At 39.0% G+C, this 14792-nt stretch overlaps 1 protein-coding gene across 5 annotated transcripts in view; it reads right to left on the bottom strand.

The window, feature by feature from the left end:
- The window catches only part of CSTPP1 (centriolar satellite-associated tubulin polyglutamylase complex regulator 1), a 112440-nt gene that overhangs the window by 57897 nt on the left and 39751 nt on the right, over positions 1-14792 (bottom strand). The gene's annotated exons all lie outside the window — the stretch shown is intronic.

The following is a 14792-nucleotide window of genomic DNA, read 5'->3' as shown; positions in this document are numbered from 1 at the left end:
ATTCCAGTAGTGGAAGAGTTTAACTGATGCAGTGTGGTATTCCTGCATCCACAGACAGCCTGAAACTCAAGTTTGAACGTTCCACCTACTTTGGGAATATTAACACTGTACCTAATGCAACACTGAAGACAGTCTGAACTCTTTAATTTCTTCTTTCAACTATAGGACGGGACTTCGAGTGGAGTTGGAGCTTAAAGAATTAGGAGTTCCAGAAGTGCAAGAACAGCAAACAATAAGAAAGGAGAAGCAGCCACAACTTCTGTCAGTATTTCCAGGAGTAGAAAAAGAAGATAGAACACGACAAACAAAAGATCCTGGCTTAAATTTTCCGGTACATTACTGACTACAGCAACCAAATAGTGGCTTACGCTTTACTTACTACATGGACAACTAATTTTCTCCATGCTTTCTTTAACATTTGCAAAGATAATTCTGTACATATTCTGAAGCGCATATAATCCTAAAGATATGCTCAGCTCATTGAGTGTGATCCACATTTAGCCTTTTCCAAAGGACATAGGCCTGAAGCAAACAAGGAGGCTAGTTTTGTGGACTACAGTATGAAAATGTATGACTTCCCCTCATGTTTCAGAGGCATTGAAAACCCAAGTAAGAAATGTTAAGAATGTCCTAACATCTGAAGTTAACTATGATTATAAATATGCTGTATATTCATTCTTGGGTACCTGTAAGCCTGTGGAACAGTAGAGATCACACCTGGTAATCCTCAGTCTGTAGGGAGGTATAAGGGAAATGACATCAGATAATAAGAAACACTTGAATCGACCAAATACAGGCATAGCAAAACCAAACCAAACCAAACCAACATAACACAAGATGGGCTTTTAAATAAGCTAGAAAACTAGAAATAAGGTGCAGTTTCAGAGTGAGAGTAATTTGTAACTGAAATGCTGTGACATTTGACATTCTTTGTATGTGTCGACCATGAAACTATTTTTCCTTTCACTGCAATGTCACTAAAGATGTAACTAGCAGATCTTCTGAGGAATAGGTGAACTAATAGATTCAGACTGCTTCTATCTTGTTCAACAGTTGATTCTTCCACACTTTGAGGAGTTTTCTGTCACTCATTGAGAAAATAATCAATCCAATGCCAGAGCTAATTGGTCGTGTAAACAATAAGGAGCAAACATTCCTGTTGGAGTTCTGGCCATCTGGGGGGCAGACTGCTCAACCACTTGAAACGGGACCCGCTACAGTCTTAGTAGTGAAGTACAGGAATGCCAGCAACACTTCACTGGAGGGGACCATCAACATTTTCCCAAGCTTTCAAACAGCGGCAGTAATCTTTAGGCAAGATGTGGATCAGCCTCTATTCAAGAAAATAAGTTGTCATTAAGCTTAAGATCTTCAAAACAACTAAAGAATTCATAGCTATGCATCACAAGATGGGCAGAGTAAATGGGCAGGTGGTATGCAGCTGCATCCCATGCTATACAGGACCTCATACAACCCCTCCTCCCTCACATATGTATTAGGTCTAGTGACAATGATGGGACTATGGCCAGGGAGAGACACACAGTCTTCAGTTACTGTTTGGTATTTCCTTTCTGCTTTGGGAGCCCCAAGAAATACAGTTAGCTAGCAGACAGCTCATCTGTGTTGTGCACACAGGGTCAGGGAGCCAAAGCAAGCTATGACATCGGCCTAAAAAGAAAAGGAGGTAGAGGTTAAGGAGGACATACAGTGAACTATGGAAATGCTGCAGATTGCTGTAGCAATCTCAGATCAAAGATCTCCTTGACTTCCAGTTTCTTTCTAGCCCAACCTTTCCAGGAAACACCAACGAAAGGTTCCGGTGAACCAGTTCTAGAAGAATCAGGTATTTTCAATACCTTGAATCTCCCAAGTGTTTCAGACTTCAGCATGGCATGTAAAAGCAGGAAGTGCAATGGTCAAGTTTTCTCAGAACAATGAATGAAACTGAAATGTTTTGGACTTTTCTCTTTTTTGGAGAGGCTTTCAAGGAACACTGTAGTTGCTGCAAACACCCCATGGTGTTTTTGCATTTCAGCATACTTTAGATCACAATCAAGGACAGCCCCCTGTCCCTGCTCTGCACTGACTCTTAAGTAATCCACTGCAAAGTTCTGAACAGTTAACTGCCCCTTCACGAACAGCTGTCATCACAGCAGGCACTCTGATACTGCTTCTCTGAAACACTTCCATCAGAAGCCCAACCATGAAAGAGACAAGTTCAGGCTTGTGAAGATTGGAGAATCCCATGTGCCACCAAGAGTGACACCAGTATGCAATTACGCAAAGCTTACTGTGGTTGAAACTCAAGAACCTGGCTATGATCCACAAAGCACTGAATGGTCTAACACATCTTTCTCTGTGCATTTGTGTTCACCTGGAACAATTTTACGACCTCACTTAAACATGAATCTTCCAAGAACTGAAAGCCATTCATAGTCCAGGCCCTTCTTTGACTTTACTACAGAGTATATTTATATATAGTTTTACACATGGGCTCTGCAGTATAATCCTGAGCACCCCGACAGTTGACTATTTTTCTCCCAATTTCCTTTCACAAATTGTAATGTTGAGGAAAACAGTCTGAAAGGAAAGGACATTGGTTTTAGGAGCCTCTGGGTCAACAGTTAAAGCCCCTATTCATAAAAATAAGTATTGCAATATCTGGAGCTATGCTTGGGCAGTGTTGTTCAGTCATGTAAAATGCTCCAAAACACACTGATACTGACTCTCTTTCATGACGGTAAAAACCTAAGAAGAAAAGGAACCTCAAACCAAACAAATCAGTAAGAGAACTGGCTGGAGGAAGGTAATCTGGTTAATGACAAGACTGAAGAAGTCATCATTAGTTATTTAGAATGAAATGCAGTGGAGCATGTAAGCTCCACAGAGAATGTCTGGAGCACATTAAAATATCAATGAGCTAGATTAATGATTATAAATGACCATCGCTACAGAACTGGTCTGAATGCAGAACAGAATGAATGCACTAAGAGAAACCTGAAACAAGGCATCCAACTACCCCTTTTAAGGGTAAGCTTTTGGCTAAGGTTCTGTAGTCTTTGATTTTAACACTTAAAATACTCTAGTGAGCTATGTCCTAAAATAATAATTTTTAAAAAGATTGAGAAGAAGAGACAGAAGGAAATAAGTTCGTTTTCTCTGTTCTTCACACTGAGAAATACATGTTTAATAAGAATTTAACACAGATATTAATGTCTAAAAAATTAAACAAAGCCTTTCTTTTTTTTTAAATGTTCTTTAAGCTTCAGCACTGCAAGTTCTAAACTCTTCAGATGCCCATTAATCCTGAAAGTTTCTCATGGACATCATGCATCTTTGTCAAAGTTTAACTGAAAAGACACGTATTTTACAACTAAACACACTTCCATGGACCATCTATGATGAACCACAAGTTAAGAATATTTTGCTGGAGGAAAGTTCAGGCAAATGCCCTAAATCCTCCAGCATTATGCCCTAACGCTAATGGTATGCATATATTATGGCAATCAGAGAAGCGTAAGAAACTAGACAAAAGAGCAGCTCTTGTTGCGGAAAGAAAAAGGACACTTTCTTGTTGCTAGACAGGGCTTTCTAGAGGGGGAAAAATAGGCCATCTACTGGAAGACAAATGTAGAGATGAATCCATACTGTAATCCTGGCTTGTAGAAACAGAAAGTAGAGTTCAGTTGTTTAATCTTTTTCAGCCTCATAATGAGGTCAGGCTCTTCAGGATCTTTGTAAAGATCTTTATGGCAGGAGCAATAAAAAGGACTATCACTCAGCTGAGCAGTTGTAGCATGATAGCTTAGCATAGTGAGCAAGTGAATTTGACCAGATGTGATATGCAAGTGATTTCTCATAACGGAACAATGATCAGTATTCTGTGAAATCTCCTGGATGGACTGCTGCTGTGATGTAGGCCACTGAGGAGACAATGCAAAGAAGAAACAAAACTCAACCTCTAAAAGATGTAGCACTGTCCTTACTTGGAATAAAAGATGGCAGGAGTCCTAAAACCTCAAATACAGTTACTGCTGACTAACCCATTTAATGACAACAGTGAGATGGGCCATCCATAGCGAGTAACACTGTAGTAGCCTCTCCTGGGGCCTCAGCTACGTTGTTCTAACATAACTGTACTCTGTGGGTTTGCTTATGATTTTTCTTCTCCTATGCAATAATATCCTGACTGTTCAGAAAAAAAGAAAACATCATGGAAATGCAAGTACTACAAACCCTCAGAGTGGGAGTCAAGATGAAAGCTGCTCTTTAAGCATCTCCAGCCACTGAAGACTTACAAAACACATGTTCCTTTTATTTGCTGCAACATTTGCCCTTCTTTTCCCATTCCATGTTGAGACTTATGGAGCAAGTCTGAAAATCAGATGGTGCAAATCATACAGCAATATAACTTTAAGAAGTACTTAAATGTAATGTATTTCAGCATATGTTCTTGACTCAAAGGAAATGTGCTGGGTCTTTCAAAGAAGAGCTTAAAAACTGAGGTCCTATTTGCTCCATGCAATTATAAGTGTTTCTTAATGCTGCCCTGTTGGGAAAAAAAAACCCTGCTTCCTGGGGTTTCTGGCAAAAGACCTGCATCTAAACTCACTATATCAGATGTAGCTGCATTTTAGTAGTACTCTATGTGAAGTGGATGGTAAGAAAAGGGATGCTGTATAAATGTATTCTTCATATTCCTCACTTTCATGCCACGTTTAAAGGTAACATCCATCCTTCTAGTTGTCTTTCACATGAGTTATCTCCTGTCTGGATCTGTTCCAGCTTTGCTGTTCCAAGTCCCCACCTACATACAGTACTAAGGGCTCTGAAACTAGCAGTGCTAGCTCTTAAGAGATTAAAGATTAAATAAAATCGTAACATATAGGGAATCCCAAAGGAAAGCAGAAAATATCCCACCTCCAAGAAAAGCTCCAAGATGTTCAGCAGACAAATAAAAATTACAAGAAACAGTGCCTCAGTTATTAGAGAAATACAGAAGTCAGCCTTTGGACTTGAGAACCTGGGTCCATGTGCCAAAACAGGACTTCACTTACCAGCTGCTGGAATCTGAAACTCTGACAGGAAGAACAGGGCCGTGAGGATGCATGCTCGTGGGCAAACAACAATGCTGAAGTTCAAGGTTTCTAAATTATCTCCATTAAATGGGATATGTTTGGAAAGTCACTTTACATGATGTTTATCAAGGGAAAAAAATCTTCTCACTATTTACTTTTGCTCTTTCCTTTTAGGAGGATGTGTTCTGGTGTTTGGCAAAGAACAAGCAGATGAGTGCTGCAGAGGGAAACAGACTGAGACCCTTTATGTGTACATCTCATTTCACTTGCAGCTTTGTATACACAGCTGTGACCAGAACAGACTTCTGCTGAATGAAGGGCATGCAGTTCTGCATCCATTGCCACAGCACAAAGATGATCATCATTACTTGCTTTGCAGTTAAGGTTTGGAATAACAAATCAGTGAATTATTTGGGAATTTAATGAGCTTTTCTTCTGATTTCTTTTTCAACTGTTGTCTGCATCCTCTCAAGTCTTTCAAAGAATGCAGTGCAGATTTGAAGGCTTTTCAGTGCTAGACAGATTCTAATTCCAACATCTGAGTAAAAATGTTAACTCTTTTAGACATTAAAAGGAAGTAATAAAAATGCTTTCTATTATACCTATTAGGAAACAAAAAGAAAACTATACAACTACTAGAAGTCTCTGATACAACAGAAATATGTGGAGATGCAGGACTGGAGTTTGTAGCTGCAATAATGTGCCTTCAGATGCTAAATAGGAATATGGACAGAAAAGTTTTGACTAGATAAAACTTACACTCCCTAAAAAAAGTATAATCGTATAATCTATTATTCATTTTCCAGTATTTTAATTTTTATGTGCAACTACTGCTGGTCAGCAACATAAATAAGATTAGTATTTAATGATAATGATATATCAGCAAATGGCCATAGCTGACGCAAAAATATCCAAAAGCTATAAAGGGAAAAAAAAATTGAATGAAGGGGTAAAATTAAAGCAGGCAAGATAGTACCTAGAATTATTAAGCAGAAAGATAAAAAAATCTTTGTGATTTTCTCAAAAAAGTGACAATATTCAGCTGAGGCACAAATTTGTGACAGATGAAACGGCACTAGCTGCACATAAGAAGTCGGGGATTCAGTCACAATTCTCCCATGTTTGGGAATACAGGAGAAGAATACAGTCATCTAATTATTCACATTTGAGGCACTTCATAACATGCTAAAAGTTGATACGTAACATTATAAATAGTGATCTGCAAACCTTTTATGACTCGGCTATCATGGCTTGCAAACATTAATGGGAATAGAAAACATAACATACATGAATAATCTAGTGAATTGAATAGTTACAAAAAGGCCAAATAAAGATGACACTATCCCCAAAAATCTGGGGCAGCAGTTACAAGACACTGTTATAGCTGCATATTTCAGGTAGGAAAGATACCAACACCTTCCTCTGCAGAGACTGAAAACAAACAAATAAAAAAAAACCCTAAAAATCAAAGAAGCAGCACACTCATTTCCCCAAAAGGGATTAAGATCCCCTGGAGAAAGATGATGGTTGTTTGTCAGGGAATACCCAATGATCTGTGATACAGAGGCAAACTAACATAGAGAAGTAGAGTATGGAAGCGGTTAGAGGAAGTCTGCATGATCCTCAGGTGGAAGATGACAGTATACCTTACAAACAAGCATACATATAAGATTTTCTTTAAACACTTTTCTCTAGGTAGACTTGGAGAACTTAGCACTGGTACCTCAGAGAGAATGGAAGTGCAGGAACTAAGTTTCAGTCAGGCCAACAAAAGGGTTCCAATTTGGGCAAAGGGACTGCAAAACCAGGAACCCAGCATGCAATGAGAAAAATCGTAATTATTCCATCCTGCATCAGGTCTGAAACTGAAGAATACCTACTATTACACAAGGAAAGTTCAGCCAGTCTGGTAACTGTGACACTGCTTACTTCCACTGTGCGATGCTGGTGTGTGGCACACAACAGAGGTCTCACCATTTCTTAAGATGATGAATTGCAGTGCTGAATGTGCAATATTGCCTTTCTTCCTCTGAATATTAGCTAGAGCTGAAGTAGAACCCGTAAGGCAAAGCAACTTCTTTCCTCTTACTTCCACATGACAAGCACAATCTCATCTTCTTCTCTTAAAATTACATCCTCCAGACTCTTCACTTTCAAAGCAGAAGGCCTTGGGTCAAGAGAGACCCGTCACAGAATGCCAAGGGAATTAGACGGAACCAAAGATACACTATTGCCTATTCAGTATACAACAGCCATGGGACAGAGTCATGCATTTAGTCAGCTACCCAGCACTAGCTAGATCTTCAGTTATGGGTCTTGGTCTCAAAATAACGTTGATTATTTTCCTCATTAATTTGGTTGGATAGATTACAGCTGAAAGCCCAATTGTGCATTAGTGCTAACTGAACGAATGAGAAACAAATTAACAGAATCCCCTATGAGGAGATCTGAGAGCATTGCGAAGCAGACAGTCACTAGTGTTCTAAACAAAACCTCTCTTTATTAAACTGGTGAATACTTATAATTTTAAAATATAAGGACAAATGTGTTTCTCTTTCTAGGGTTTTCCTTGTCTGTTCCAAGACAGATCATCCCGTGAAATTGGAGCCCAACATCAGCTGTACAGAAGGAAGGTCTTGAAGTGACAGGACATGATACCGCATTTAACAGCATTCCTGTGCCAGTCTGCATAATGAGTGGGGGCTGAAAAACAATAGTTTTTCTTCATGTACAGCTCAGTGAGGACAGTTCCAAGCCTGCCACACAAAGCTTCTTTAATAATGCAATCCAGTGCCTTTGATTTGAGGAACACGCAAAAGAATAAACAACCTATTAATCTAAATTTTCTCGTTTGCCTGAAAGTACAAAGCGGCAACGAACAAACCTCTTGGCTACATTAAGTGTACTGAAATGCAGAAGTGCTTCTCTTCTCACCCTACAGTTACTCAGGAAAAAGGAGGGGGGAGAAGAGGAAAAGGAAAGAACAGGCAAGGGAAGCAGAAATGGTTTTAATATAAATTGTTCAGTCAAACCATAGCGCGCACAATGAATTCTGAAAGTGGCTTTCAAGTATTGCCACATGAAGGCACTTTAATACAAGTGGATATGCTCAGAAGATGAGTGCAAGAGATAGCAATACTTCGAAAAGAGCAAGAATCCTCAGGCTAACCAGCTCTCAGTTGAGCTGGTAGTGTCAAGACCAAGGAACCACAGGTAGCAGCTTGATTAATGTTTTCAGTGGTTTTGTTTGTTTTGGGAAGCTTCAATACAAAATACAGGTGAACACCTTGATTAATGTTAGTCTCCTGACTGTCTGCAGTGGTGTGCTTTGCTCTGTTATTCTAATGTACTTGCAGTCAGCAATGGTGCTTTCATTATCCATCCACAAATGTTAACATCTGATACAGAATTATTCTGGAAGCACTGTCAGCCTGACTCAGACCGAGCCCGCTGTGCCCGAGCACTGTGACTGTGGTTGGAGGGTTTGGCTGAACAGTTTTGGCAAACGTTCTTGGTTCCCCTACAGCCTTTTTCACAGCTTGAGAAAGGCAGAGAGATATTAAGTTGCTTATCAAAGCAGCTTCACTACATCTGTGGTTTGGGTAAAACATGCATAGTTTCAGTCAATCTCTCTATTTATAGCAAATTAGTACATCAGAAAGTGAGGAAAAAGAAAAAAGCTCCTTCATTGGTTGTAACGTAAGTGAGCTTTTGGAAAAAGTGGAAAAAATATTCTGACAACTTTGGGATGAGCAGAAGAACCACAAACTAAGAAAATGGTAGAACCTATACCACAGAGGAATTAATACCTGTGGTTTAAGTATCCATAATACACTTTTTGTATTGAAAGTTCAGGAAGAAGCTCAAAATACCTGCAACTAGGGTATTTTCAGTAAAATGTTATCTGAGCCAATATACTGGTCACCCTTCTGCTTTGGCTCCCACTCTTCAGCATGCAGTTAAAGCCAGACAAGACAAATTTAGCAAGCTCCTGATAGCTTATGCTATAGTTGTAAACAAGAGATCTAAATTTATATATAAAATGTTTTCTAAGGAAGAGTTTTACGGTGCTAAGAGCAAGTTTGGCCTGCTAGGCCCTTTATATCACCACCAAGCAAAGCTGTCGTACAAACATAGACTTTATACTGGGACATCTACTGAAAAGGGCAGTCCTAATATCCTCCTTACCTTTCATTTCCATCTTCTCCGTTATGCCAGTACAGCTGCCTATACAAGCCCATTGTGAATGGAACAAGAAATTGATTAAACTGAAAAGTAACTTATTTTTTCCAGGTTACTTTTTTTGTTTGGATCAGTTCTGTGCTATCTTCACTACACAGCCAACTGCACCCCCACAAAGCAAGGGAGGAAAATTAGGAGCAGAGAGGAGGCCAATGACTACTCCTTCCCTCACCAGTGCCAACCTAAAAGTCCTTATCTAGCCACAGGCTCAGCTGTCTTCCTTGGGAAGAAGCTGTTTCCTTACAAGCCACCTTGTAGAAAAAGCTAGCCACAGGAGTCCCAGTAAAACTCTTCTTCTTTCTCCAAGGTCTGAAAGCAATGCATCACCTTCCTCAGAATGCAATTCACAAAATGTCCCTATCTCCACAGCAAATGGGACAGAGTGACAGGCAATATTTTTGTATCATAGTACCTGTGATTAGAAACGGAGAATAAAAATCATAATATTCCTGGCTTTGAAAAAAAAGAAAAAAGTCAACACTAGTGAAAAAGCAGGAAATTAAACTCTTGGAGACTAAGTTTAGCTATCTCCTGCATCACGCAATTCTAAATCATTAAGGAAATAGCTTATGGTTATTAAAGCTAGAGAATTAAAGAGAGAAATCATTCTGAATTTATCTACTGAAGAATCTCTTACAAGCATAAAATCTTGAACTAAAGTTAGTGAAGTGCCAGGTGCCTCCAATTATATCGTCCAGTAGCCATCATCTGAAGAAATTTAGGGTCATCTTAATTAAGGACAAATGAATCTTTAACCAGTCACTTCAGTAGTCAGCAGTGGTGTATGAGCCTCTGTTTTGTAGCATTCAGAGGCTGTGTTTTAAATGGTTTTACTAAACAAGATAGGAACATCCCTTGCTCTGGGCAAAAAAGTCATTAGATGCAGCTAGTTCCACCCTGTCTCTCTTATGTGTTTGTATTTGACTTGGAAAGGTGCGTCTCCTCCAAAAGTGCAATGTCTGCCTTAAGGTTTTCCAGCCAAGTCAATTTTCTTTCCTAGTAATGGCAGTACCTACCCTTTTGAAGTTTCGTTTTTCTTTCTTTAAGTTACTCATGATTATCAGGTGGTTGAAAATGTAATAAATAATTTTAAAATTACCAGATTAGACTTTTCTACAGAGACCAGGTTATTAATACCTGAAGAGTTCAATATTCTGAAAACCCACCCACACTTGGACTGACATACCAACATCAGGCATATTTTGCCTTTGCTGTCAGCTTCTATCACTATTTACAAGACTTTCTATTCAACTTCATGGACAGCAAACAGTATTACAAAAAACTACGCTAACTTGAGTAAACTGGAAGACCTGGTTTGGATCTTCACAAATTAAAAACCTATTTTTCCACTCAATAGAATGTAATGAGAATAAGCACGGATCAATGCATTTATAGATAACCACCCTTTTAGAGACTTGACAGCATTGCGTAAGCACTGAGATTTTTATCTTATGTTACAATTTCCTGTTTCAAACTGGAATTTCCCGTTTACACCTTCAGATGTTTTGGAAGTCATGCAAAGAATATAACAAGGCTTTGTCCAAGCTGTTACATAATTTCATGCACAGCTTATAAAAATGAACAAAGAACTACCTGCTATGGAATTTGTTCAGTGCATGGAATAGGAAGGCAGATAGTATTAATCAATTACTTCAGTAGTGTAAGAACTGGTTATCTAAAAAAAAACAACAAGGAAAAGCCACTTAAAAACATGGCAGTAATATAGCATTATATTTGTATGGCTAAGCATTGTAAATGTCAGGAGATGCTAAAATTACGAGCCTCCAGAAAACTTTACCTACCTCAAGTCTGTATAAGTTATACCAATATTTCCTCCATTATGCAAATGTTATTCTTCAGCATTATACTATTACAGCATTTTTTCCTAGTTTCTTCGTAACATGTACCATCCTTGCATACATCATACAAATTTCATTGTCACGGTGGTGCCAAACATCTTTATTGACAGATTTTTGTATTATACTGTATTTGGATGGAATGTCACATATTTTCCTTTCCAAAAGGTGCACAGCCCACCCAAGATGAAATTCAGATGATAGGAGTGATTAAGTTCGCTGCCAAAACACTGACAATATTTTAACTACCTTTCTGGTATTTTTCAACTGGAAGATTCAAGTAAAATTCATTTAGTATTAGCACAGATATCTGTCATAGACTCCTAAGCAGTAAAAAAAAAAATAACAGAATGCAAAAAGGAGTCTGCTGACTGCAGTCAACCATAGTGAGAAGCCAGGAATTTGCAGAAAACTGGAAAGAGAAACCAAATGAAACAGGTTAAAAAATCAGGGAACCAAAAGACAATGATATGCATATCAGGAGAAAACTCTAGTAATGAAAGTCCTCTTGATATTTTGCTCCATGGGGGGAAAAATAAAGTAGTGTTCAGAAAAAGTGTGTGCTATATTTAATATAATACATATCAACCTTCTTTTTCTGCATAATCCAAAACATTTTCCATTTCAGTGATAATTTGGGAAGATGTCAGTAGTGGAGTGGTACTTAACACACCAAAAAAATTAAAAGCAGATGTTCATAATTTCTGTCAGAATTTTGAAGAGGGTTGGCTGACAAGGTCTCAGCCCTGCTGAGAATTGATATGCAAAGTCTGAAACACCTGGGAAATTTTATAGGACTAGAAAAAGCTGAAGTTGCATTAGCACTTAAAAAATTTTAAGATCAGGGGTTTACTCTGACTGAAGTGGCTACCCAACAAGAGCACGAGGTATACCAATGAGTACAAGGATGGAGTCGAAATAAGGCCCAGAGTGCTGCCATCAGTTGAGATAACCTAGGCATCTGTACAATGGCCACCTTAAGAGTACTCCTAAACATAAAAAAAGGAAATATTGGACTTCATTGGTTAATTACTAATAGCTATCAACTGTGAAAAAATTTTTCTGGGTGAATTAAGTAGTCTTTTCAAAATGAGAATGCAAGTCTAGATGTAAAAAAGCATCAAATAATAGTTAAGCCTTGAGAGATACTACACTTTATACTGAATGGTGCTGTGATTGAAAAATTTGAATTATGCAAAACAACCACCGAACATGTTAACAGGATAACTGTTACATCTCAAAATTAGGATGAAGAATCACTGCTTAGAAGGTGCATTTCTCCTGGGACCCCCAAGTATACCCCCTCCATTCTACATTATGAAGCAATCCTTCAATTGATGGCCTAGAAAAGAACAAGAATTAATGATAACATTTCTAAGCCACATAGAAACCGAGGAAACACTAAAAATTTAAAAGGATTGAGTAGTGGCTTAGAAAAAACCTCACTGACATAGTTGAGTATCCTCATATATGAAACACTACATCTAGAAACAAATAAGGCAGAGGGCTCCACCTGGGTACACAGTTTCTATGAAGACAAGCAGAGAGGAAAGTGACCACAAATGCTCAGAATAATGTAGTCAGGAGAATATCACAGTCCTCAGGTGAGTAAAACCAGCAGTGTAGAGAGACTGAGTTACCAGCATTTGACCAATGTGAGACACCCACAACTCGGGAACAATGGTGAGAATTGAACAGGAATCAGAAGCACTGCAAGAACGATCATGCGCTTACAAAACATGCCTCACAGGGAGAGGCTCAATGTCACAATTTACTTGGCTTATTGAAAAGCAGGGTAAGAAACTGACTTCAATATATGATTCAAATACTTAAAAGAACATAGTTTTCATAAACTTTTGAAAAAATATTTTTTTAAGGTGAAGATGATCACACTGTTAAAGACTGACACGAGCTGAGACTGTAGTAGCATGTTCAGGATTCTGATTTTACTCATCCCTAACGATACTTTTCAGTTCAAAATCACATCTTAGTACATTCTGATCTCTGACAAAACAAAAGTTATCAAATAAACTACCTTCCTCCTCCATCAAGACAGTTTCTTTCTCACTTGGGCCTTCCAGCATCACAAGTGGTCTTCACAAGCAACTGTTTTCTCAGCAACAGCAGTGCAGAGCGTGCCCAAGGGCCACCCTACTGCTTGCATACAGAACTACGACACAACAGTCAGCACACCTGCCCATGTGCTAAAGCATGTGTGAGCACACCAGGAAGGTGTCCAAGAGGAGGCTATTTCTAGCAGCTCTCCTGCCCAAGAAAACTCAGTACTTCATGGGGACTGGGCTGCAGGCCAGCCTAATTGCTCTGGCAGCACTGACAGCTGACTGCTTCCTCCTGCTATTTTTCCCAGGGGCCCTTCGGCCCCTTCAGGCTCACATGACTTAATCAAACCTGAATGCCCTTCTGGAAGATATGCAAATTATTTTTCAGTTGGACAAAAGTGTTTTGGCTCAATACTGGTGTTACTAAGTGAAGTTTAATGATGTGCTATACAGGTCAGACTACATGGCCTAATGGTACTTTCTGGCTATAAACTCAACTGTATTACTCTCTAAAGGAGATTTTAAAACAAAATGTTAGTATAGTCATTATATTACCTAACTAGACTGGGCCAAGCATCAATACAAAGCAATATGACCTGTATTTTAGGGCCAGGTTTGTCAACACTGGGATTTTTGCACTCAGAAACTGCTGGGCTGTTTTCATTTGGCTGTGGATGCAGAGTGCCAACCACACTCTGCATCCCACCTTGTGAGTGACCGTGCACAGGCGCATTCAAAGTGCTATGCCAGCAGAAAACTAACTCAAGCAGCGGAAGTATTGAATAGTTTTCTGCCAGCTCAGCATGCTGTGACAGATCAGCACAGGACTGGACAAGTGCTGGAGCTGCTGTAAGAAGGATGCGAGAAGGCAGTATCTCACTAGCTGGCAATTAGATCAGGTTATGCTGACATGGTACTACAGCTGTAATTAAGGCATTAGTAAAGTCTCAGGTGCATTCAATTCAGAGAAGACAACCGCTTCAGTTTCTGATTTATCTTAGGCATATGACCAGAATAGGTCTCTCTTTCCCATCTACCTCTTACCACAAGGAACTGAATCACTAGGATATCCTTCTCTTAAATACTGAGTTGAAGCTTTTCCCACTGCAAAGTAGGATAAACTATGATATTTCACAGCCATGTGAAGCTCGTTAGTCTGGTTTTAAAGCCATTTGAAAACTGACTGTGAAGAAAGACAAATTATGTTGCTTTCAAGGTAATGAAAGTACAATCTCTAAAAGAACAGGTTTTAATTTACAGTAGTCCATCTTGTCCCGGGCAATGCATTCACACTGCAAGGTGGAACATAGAGTCTTGTATATTCCCGTTATTTATATTAAAGATAAAAGGTAGGATCATAAAATGCATTACAGGCAACAGCACTTAACTGAAAATGGACAACTCTACAGGAAGCACACGTGTACTTTCTTGGTTCTCTTTCACCTGTTAAGATCAACTCAAAAAAACAAGGATACTAGAGGTAATGCCAAGATAAAGATAGTATCAGTTGTTCTGGTTACAAAAAGGCTTCTGGGATAAAGTGGCGAGCATTTCAC

The sequence above is a fragment of the Phalacrocorax carbo genome, chromosome 10 (assembly GCF_963921805.1).
Source record: "Phalacrocorax carbo chromosome 10, bPhaCar2.1, whole genome shotgun sequence".
In the NCBI taxonomy this organism is placed as follows: Eukaryota; Metazoa; Chordata; class Aves; order Suliformes; family Phalacrocoracidae; genus Phalacrocorax; species Phalacrocorax carbo.
This window is presented reverse-complemented; position numbering and strand designations above follow the sequence as displayed.